Here is a 9595-nt window from a genome sequence, read left to right as displayed (position 1 = left end):
GCGAACTTATGGCACGCATGCCACAGCTGGCATGCAGAGCCCTCTCTGCAGGCATGCGAGCCATAAGTCGCCAGATTGCTACTCCCCCCCCCCGCAGCCAAACCTGAGGAAGCGGCTGCAGCTGCAGTGCTGGGGCCTGGCAAGTGGCGGACCAGGATCCAGAGCAGCTGGCACTGGCGGCGGATCTGGAGTGGGGTCTTGAGTCACCTCCATGTCTGGGATTTCCCCGTCCACTGCCACTTCCGGTTCTGCTGCCACTGCCCACCATCCACCGTCCCCCAGTTTGGGCACTCGGGCCCAAAAAGGTTCGCTGTCACTGCCCTAAACTCTCCAAATATCTACCTTTCCACCCATGAAGCTACAACAAAGTATCTACTTTTGCAAATTCTTGCTGGTAAGCCTGTTTCATGCATGCTCAGTGTTATAAGAAATCACTCTTTCTCTCTTTTGAAAGGCTTCTTTGAGGATCAGTATTTCAGCTTGTACAGCCTGGATTCTTTTCCAATAAAAAGAAGTAGTGGGACTAACCATTCTCTTTTAAGACAAGCAAGATTGGTCTTTTCAATTTATATGATCTCTTTTAAATCAGGGGACATTTAAAGAGTCACCTCTTTCTGAATGAGGGTGTGTGTAAAACAGTTTTAATTAAAAAAAAAAACTAAAAAAACCCTTTGCCCAAATCTCTCACTTTATCTGCTCTGAGTACATAAAATTAATCCCATGCTTTCTTGCTTGGACTCTTTCCTTCTGAAACCAGTGCACATCCCTAGTTATAAATATGCTAAAACATGGTTGATCTTTGACTACCATAAACTGTGCAGAATGCTCTAAGGCAGTAGAGGGCACTGTCGCATTTTTAAAGAGAATTAGCAGTCTACAGGAAAGATTCAGTTTCCTTTTGGCAATATTACACACCAGGATGATGACAAAAGAACTGGTCTGTGCTGATATTTCTGCTTGAGTCTGCTGTATAATATCAAAAAGAAACGAACTGAATCTGTTGCACTCTATCAGCAAAAAATTAAGAACTGAAATCACGGAGGAAACTGAAAAAAACTAAATAGGTAATGCAATATTGCTTGTTAATCTGACATTTGTACTTGTATAAGGGCCATTCCTGATTTCAAACTACTCTGGCTTGCATGTTTGTTTCTGAAGTATATCACATAAATGAATACTTTTCAACATTTCTCAGCCATTACATCTTACAGACAGCACCTCAAATCTTGAGATGTGGATGGATTCACAAAAGGAATGTTTTAATTTATTTGTTAATATTATTTTTGCATTGATCTGGAGCAGTGTTTTCTCATATTTACCTAGAAGAAATCTTTCTTAGCTCTCCCAAAATCATTTTGGCATCATTTTGGACTAGTCTGAGAAGTAATTTCAGGAGTTCCACCAGAACCTCAGTAACTTGCACCTGACCTTCAGCTTGAGCCTAGACTTGTCCATGAGACAAGTCCACTTTCTTATATCACCATGACACTATGCATTATACATTTAACAACCATTTTGTATCAGAACCTTACTGACATACGTGTTGCCTACTTACGGCTCCTATCTAGAAGACACCACAAAAAATTCATTGTCTGCTGATAAATTCTACAAAACAAGGAGCTCACTTCAAACCCAATAGACAACAATTTACAGTTTAGAAAAGTGCATCAGGCATTTTTCACTGCAAAACCAACACAATAAAATGGGGGGGGGGAGAGAGAATGACAAGATCAGGAATAATTTACCACATGACAGACAAAGAAGACGAAATCACTTATGACAAAATCATACAAAATACTGCAACTGTATCATCAGTGTCACAACATGTCCTGCACACTCATCTCTCACAGGCCTTGGGTAGCACGCATATTTTTCTTCATTGACAGTCCCTATAATCTTAGGGGGAGAAATGCTCAGATGCTAATGCCATCCTCCTTCTATCTTGGCAACACAGGACCACTATAGATTTTGCATATGAATAGGGGTTGTGCAGCCCTGTACTGAGTGGGAGGTGCAGCCAGGGGGTCACCATGACTTGGGGGGTTATGGGACAGAATGGGGTAGGAGATTCAAGGGCCATTCTAACTTTTGCCTTGCAGGGGAAATACCATGTCATAAAATTGGTTTTCCCGGGGGAGGCTCATCCATTGTGCTTTGGGTGTGCTGCTGATCCCTGTGATTTCCCTAAATGTGGGGAACTCAGCTGCATAATTTAGGTAAATAGGGGGATTATATTCATTGTTTCCCTGTTTTTCTACAACCTGTTTATCCTTTGGTTTCTGGTTATTTTCACCACTCTCTATCATTTAAATTTGCAACCATAGCCCTATTGGTAATGCTTTGCAAGATGGTTCCCCCCCCCCATTGGAACAAACTAATTACATGACCTACTTTTTTCATCCCAAAAAAGTGGGGGAGAAATAAAGCCAGCAACATACACTTTCATCCTAACAGCCGATATACTTTTTTGGGATAAAATAGTAGGACTTACCTAATTATATGTGTTTGTATATTGTATTTTTTTTCAGTGTGGAAGGGATTGTCCCTCTCGAATTGGCCTTCTTAGCCACACTAGATGCTCTTCCAAGACCTCTAATTCAGAGCACGTTACCATAGTCTCTCGAGACTGTAGGATGCCTACATTCATGTGGGAGCATACACAAATGTCATTCTTAACCCATCCAATATTTTACAGCTTGTTCTAAACTATTTTAAATCTAATCACTAGTTCTAACTACACCATATCCATGGAAACAATAGCTGAATAGTTTGCCAACACTTAAGTAAATTATTTTATTCAGTGTGTCTTCTCTTTAGAACTATCAATAGGATTCAGGCCTTTGATCTCAAATTAAATTAAACTTCCATATGTTCTCTAAGCCTTCCATTCTTACCTCCTCCAGTTTGAAGACGGCTCCTATATGAGGTTGGATTCGTCCCTCCTGGCAGTATGAAAGAGCAGAAGAAAGTGCAGAAGAATGCAAAAGACTGGGAAATCCTGGTCCCGATACCTGCCCCAATACAGGCCCAGGGCAGAGATGTTTTTCGGGAGGAGCAGATTGGCTGGAATGGATGGGATGGTTCCTCCAGCAAACCCAACCACTACAATTCTGCCTTCCCAAGCCAGGCTAAGTTGATGATAAAGAGATTGAGAGGCCATCAGAATGATCAGAATGTGTATAAATCAAGAAGCCTAATAATTTGGCACCATCTGGGACACCTACAAAGTTTACCCTTGGATGGAAATGGTGCCACAAAAGTGAACAATAGATCGTTGTTGTGGGTTTTTTGGGCTGTTCGGCCATGCTCTGGAGTTTTTTTTCCTAATGTTTCACAAGTCTCTGTGGCTCAACAATTCCACACACTACACCAGAACACAGACAGAATTCTACCTCCTGTCCTCTGAAGATGCTGGCCACAGAGGCTGGCAAAACCTCCAGAACATGGCCAAACAGCCCGAAAAACCCACGACCATCAGATTGCAGCTGTGAAAGCCTTCAAGAACACACTGAACAATAGATTGGTTGTTCCAAAGTAAGTGAGATATTTAAGGGGTGGTTTTACCAGTTCCACTCCCTCAGCCAATTTCCATGGCCAAGCAGGGATTTGAACCAGATGTACCGATTCCTAGTCCATCACTCTACCTACAATACACCACACTAGGTAGTACTTGTACCAACGTATTAAAAAAAACTTGTACAACTATCAGCTTTGGTGATCAATTCACAAAAGTGAATACCACAATTTTCCATCTTTTTATTCATCTGCTCTCAATCTGGAAATTATTATTCAATGACACTTTTTGGCCGGATACTGTCACCTTTGCCTTCAAAATTTTAGCTACCAAAGGTCGATAATTTGATCTGGAACCTGTGCTTGTAAACTATCACCATGCTCAAAGAGAATAATGGCTCCATTATGACAGGAAAGTACCACATTTGCAGGCTCTAAAAAAAGTGAGAACTGATTTTTCTACTTGTGGAAATCAGAATGACCACCCATCTGTACACTCATCGTATTGGAGCATGTGTTTAACAAATTGAAAAGGAGATAAATCTCTCATGCTCAAAACTGGCATAGCCCCTAGCCAAAGGGCTTGGTCTGGCCCTGTCATGCTCATACCAACAAAGACCAAGAAATTCAGGCTGTAATTAGATTTTGTGTGGGCTGGAAAAACTGACAGAAATTGATAATTATCCAATGCCAATAACTGATTTTATTCAAACCTGAAAAAGCTATTTTTATAGGTATCTGTAGTCATGTATATTGGCAGTTGTCCTTAAGTCGAGAAGTTTCTGAAAAAAAATGGGTTGTCTGGGCGAGTTCTGAAGAATACCTCTCGGAAAGTGGCTACATTTCAGCAATTAATGGACATTGGACTGTTAGCTGGTTTACCTTTTGCTACAGCATCTTGGTGATGTTTTAGCTATGATTTTGATGTCATTTGGCTCACCATGAAATTGTGCTTTGCACAACTGAAATTTGGTTTGACTGTTACAGCTTCAAAATGTCAGTGGGTTACTTGCGTGAGCCATCTAGTGGGATGTGGAGAAATAGAGCCTAAGAAGCTAACGAATGACTTTTTGTAAGGACCTCTCCTTTGGTCATGTCCTTAGCCATACCAAATTTCAGCAATAATGCTACTTACTGAACTAACAAGAAGCCTCTTAAAGTTGTTTGTTCCAGTATCAAAAATGAAACCCTGAAATGTTAGCTGAAGCCTCTTAATGCCTCTAGGTTTTCAAAAGCCTTTTGAGGTCAACAAAATTTGGTATTAAACCATTAAGTTTTACGTCCTATATCAGGAAGTTGCCCACAGGTTATTGTATGGGAAATGGGTGTTTGGAGTTTGTTTGGACCCTGAATAATAAATTATGGTCATATCCGGGAGAAAATTTTTGCTTCAAACTGACGATTCACCGTTAAATTCTTCGTAGAGAACATCAACGTCTTTGTGGCTGTTCTGATCATTCCACCCTCTGAAAACTGTAATTCTGCTCAATATTTTTAGGTAATACACGAGGAAAGCTCGCTGGGTTTTGGAAGATTAAGAACTGAATACTTTGACGTAGATTGCAAGAACAACATCTAAGGAACTGCATCCATTATTTCCCTGGATTGCAGCATTTTGATGAGTTTGCTAATTGGTTTTCATCAATTTTTCAAGAAAATCTGTTTCTAGTATACACTGGTGAGTTAATGTGAATATGCGAAACAACAGAGATCCAATTTGGAAAAGGAAGGCGAGATCATAGGATTGTACCTCTGATCAAAGCATAGAACGTGTTTTGATTACTCAGAATCTGAAATATATCCTGATTTGCAATGGAGACGGAGACAACACACATGTCGCTTCTTTCTATTCTTTCTTAATTTACTTCATTCTAGCCTTAATACACGGAAATGTGATCTCTACAAGCTTACTTTAGATTGCTTCTTTATTGACTTCATTCTAGAAGTAATACTTTTAAACGATCTCTTTCGCTACTTTCTGTTGTTCTTTCCTGAATTCCTTCGTTATAGCCTTTAAACACTCGAACAAGCTGTCAGGATGTTTCTGTTCTTCCTTGATTTACATCATTCTAGCCATAATACTTAACATGACGTCGTTCGCTTTTTTCTGTTCTTTCTTGATATCCTTCTTTCTAGCCTTAATACACTGAAAAATCGATTCTGTTCATTATTTACTTCATCCTAGCCTTAATACACTAGAACAAGCTGTCTTTAGGTTGTTTCTTAATTCTAGCCTGAAACATATTTTCGCTTCTTTCTCGTTCATTCTTGATATCCTTCACTCTAGCCTTAATGCACACACGATCGCCTTCGCTTCTTTTGTTCCTTCTGGATTTCCCTCATTCTAGCCTTAAAACTCTTCAACATGATTTTTCATTTCCTTCTGTTGTTTTCTTCATTTACTTCATTCTAGCCCTTATACACTGAAATATGATCTTTCAATTCTTTCTGTTGTTCTTTCATGATTTCATTCTAGCCTTAATAAACTAGAATAAGCTTACGTTAGGTTGTTTCTGTCTTTCGCTGCTTCGTATTTTCATTCTAGCTTTAATACAAGGAAACGTAATCTGATTTCTGTTGTTCTTTCTTGATTTTCTTCATACAAGCCTTAGTACGTTAGAACAATCTTTCTTTAGGTTGTTTCATCTTGATATTTCGCCTTAATACATTGAAATTATCTCTTTCGGTTCTTTCTGTTGTTCTTTCTAGACTTTATAAAACGAAACGTGATTTCATATGTTCTTTCTTAATTTCCATTTTAGCCTCAGCACTTTTAAACATGATCTCGCTTCTTTGTTCCATCTTAGTTTCAATCTAGCCTTAACCCAATTATGATCTTTCGCTTCACTGTTGTTCTTTCTTCCTTAACATCATTCTAGCCTTTATACAATGAAATATGATCTCTTTCTTTACTTTCTGTTTACTTCATTTCATTCTAGAAATACACTGGAACAGGCGGTCTTTAGGTTCTTTTTCTTGATATCACTCTAAATACCCTGATACATCACATTTTCGCGTCTCTCTCTTCTTCCTTGATTTCCTTCACCAGTGAAGTATGGTCTTTCGCTTCAGTCTGGTTTTTCTTCATTTACTTCCTTCTATACACTGAAACATGATCTCTTTCGTTTCTTTCTTGATTTACTTTATTCTAGCCTTTATTCAGTGAAACAATCGCATTCGTTTCTTTCTTTTGTTCTTTAATAATATCCTTCAGTCTAGCCTTAAATATGATCTTTCACTTCATTCTGTTGCTCTTTCTTAATTTTCTTCATTCTAGGCTTAATACACTATAACAAATCCTTTAGGTTGTTTCTGTTGTTTCTTCTTGATTTACAACATTTAGGCTTAATACATTGAAACATGATCTCTTTCGATCTTTCTGTTGTTCTTTCTTGCTTTCTCTCGTTCTTTCTTGCTTTCCTTCATTCTAGTCAATACACTAGAATAAGCTTTAGGGTTCTTGATTTAAACCTAGCCTAATACCCTGAAACATTATATTTTCGCTTCTTTCTCTTGTTCTTCCTTGATTTCCATCATTCTAGCCTTAATACACAAATACGATTTGTTGCTGCCTTCTTTCTTCATTTACTTCATTCTATATAAACTGAAATATGATCGCTTTCAGGTCTTTCTGTTCATTCATGTTTTACTTCATTCTAGACTTAAAATGAAGAAAAACTCTTTCGATTCTTCCTGTTTTTTCTTGATTTTCATTCTAGCCTTGAGAAAGTAGCGAATGAGATCATATTTCAGTCTATTAAGGCTAGAATGAAGAAAATGAACGAACAGTGCAGCGAAATGAAGTAAATCAAGAAAGAACAACAGAAAGAACCGAAAGAGATCAGGTTTTTAAAGCCTAAATTATGTAATTCCAGAGGAAACAACTTAACCCCCAAAAAAGATTGTTCTAGTGTATTAAGGCTAGAATGAAAAACCAAGAAAACCAACAGAAAAAATCAAAAGAGATTACGTCTCATTGTATTAAGCCTAGAAAGAAAATGAAATGAAGAAAGAACCGAATGCAGCGAAAGATCATTTGTGTATTAAGGCTAGTATGAAGGAAATAAAAAAAGAGAAAATATGTTTCAGGGTACTGCTAGAATGAAGTAAATCAAGAAGGAAAAACGGAGGGAAGCGAAAGTGATCATGTTTCAGTGTCTTAAGGCTACATAATGTAAATCAAGAAACATCCGAAAGAAATTGTCTTTATTAAGGCTAGAAAGAAGAAAATAAAGAAAGAACAAAAAAAGTGTTGAAAGAGATCATATTTCGGTGTATAAAAGCTAGAATGAAGTGAAGAACAGAAGGAAGCGAAATATATTTAAGAGTGCTAAGAATGAAGAAAGAAAAAGAAAAGCGAAAATATTTCAGGGAATTAAAGCTAGATATAAATCAAGAAACAGAAACCTAAAGAGCTTTTCCTAGTATGTTAAGGCTAGAATGAAGGAAATCAAGAAAGTAGCGAAAATGTTTCACGTTAATGGCTATATTCAAATCAAGAAACAGAAACAAACTAGACGGCTTGTTCTAGTGTTACGAGGCTTGAATGAAGTAAATCAAGAAAGATCAAAAAGAATCGAAAGAGATCAGGTTTAAGTGTATTGTCTAAATGATGTAAATCAAGAAACAGAAAACGTAGAGAAACTGTTCTAGTGTACTAACGCTAGAATGAAGAAAATCAAGAAAAAAACAGCGGAATCACGTTGCATTAAGGCTAGAAAACATGAAAGAAAAACAGAATTGAAAAAGATCATACTTCAGAAAGAGGAGAAAACCATCTTTCAGTGCATAAAGGCTCGAATGAAGTAAATCAAGAAAGAACAAAAAACTGAAAGAGATCATTTCAATGATCAGCCTAAATGATGTAAATCAAGAACCAAGAAAACTTCCTAAAGATTTTTCTAGTGTATTGACTAGAATGAAGAAAATCAAGAAAGAAGAACACAAAATATCAAGAGATTATATTTCATTGTATTGCTAGAATGAAGAAAATTCTAGATTCTTGATTTCCTTCATTCTAGCTTTAATACACGAATAACCTGTTTCTAGGTTGTTTCTGTTTCTTGATTTAAATGTAGCCAATGCCCTCAAACGATTCTTTAGCTTTTTCTTGTTCTTCCTTTATTTCCTTCATTCTAGCCTTAATACACTTTCAAATCATTCTGTTTTACTTTCATGTTTTCCTTCATTCTGGCCTTAATAAACATACTCGATTTTTTTTTTCGTTCTAGCTTTGCAACACTAAAACACTAAAACAAGCTGTCTTTACTTTTTCTTTTTTGTTTTGAATCTAGCCTTAATAACCTGAAAGACTTTCGCTTTCATTCTTGATTTCCTTCTTTCCAACCTGAACACAAACGACTTTCTGTTGTTCATTTGCTTCATTTTAGCCTCTTTCAATACTTTCTGTTATTTCTCGATTTACTTTATCCTATCTTTAATAGACTAGAACAAGCTTACGTTTGTTTCTATTCTAGCTAGTACACTGAAATATGATCTTTCGCTTCGTTCTCGTTATTTCTTGATTACCATTGTAGCTTTAATACACTGAAACGTAACCTATTTTGCTTCTTTCTCTTCTTCCTTGATTTAAATCATTCTAGCCTTAATACTCTGAAAAAAGTCTTTCGGTTCTTTCTGTCGTTTTCCTGGTTTACTTCATTCTAACATGATTTAAGTGTAAAATAGATCGTGATTCAATGTATTAAGGCTACATGATGTAAATCAAGAAGAAAAAAAAGAAACAACCTGAAGAAATTCTTTCTGTTGTTCTTTCTTGATTTCATTCCAGCCTTTAAACACTGAAATATGATTTTCAATTCATTCTGTTTACATCTTTTGGTTCATTCTAGCGTTAACACAATGAAAGGTAATCTCTTTTGATTCTTTCTAGTGCTTTTTCTTGATTTCTTCATTCTAGCCAACCTAGAACAATCTTTCTTAGGTTGTTTTATTCTTCATTTACATCATTTAGGCTTAACACGTTGAAACATGATCTCTTTCGGGGTTTTTTTGTTGTTCTTTCTCGATTTACTTCGTCCCAGCCTTTAATACACTAGAACAAGCTTTGGTTGTTTCTGTT

At 37.0% G+C, this 9595-nt stretch overlaps 1 long non-coding RNA gene and 1 other non-coding gene across 2 annotated transcripts in view; both read left to right on the top strand.

The window, feature by feature from the left end:
* The first annotated feature begins 211 nt into the window (after positions 1 to 211).
* The window catches only part of LOC144586567 (uncharacterized), a 29467-nt gene continuing 20083 nt past the window's right edge, over positions 212 to 9595 (top strand). Inside the window, exon 1 of the long non-coding RNA XR_013541451.1 lies at positions 212 to 7603. This is a non-coding gene — a long non-coding RNA (uncharacterized LOC144586567). The remainder of the gene's footprint in view (positions 7604 to 9595) is intronic.
* LOC140705141 (U1 spliceosomal RNA) lies at positions 2085 to 2250 on the top strand. The gene has a single exon (XR_012084649.1). It is a non-coding gene; the product is annotated as a U1 spliceosomal RNA (small nuclear RNA).

This window comes from Pogona vitticeps, chromosome 2, assembly GCF_051106095.1.
Source record: "Pogona vitticeps strain Pit_001003342236 chromosome 2, PviZW2.1, whole genome shotgun sequence".
Classification (NCBI taxonomy): Eukaryota; Metazoa; Chordata; class Lepidosauria; order Squamata; family Agamidae; genus Pogona; species Pogona vitticeps.
Note: the sequence above shows the minus strand (reverse complement) of the source record. Positions and strands in the feature narration are given on the sequence as shown.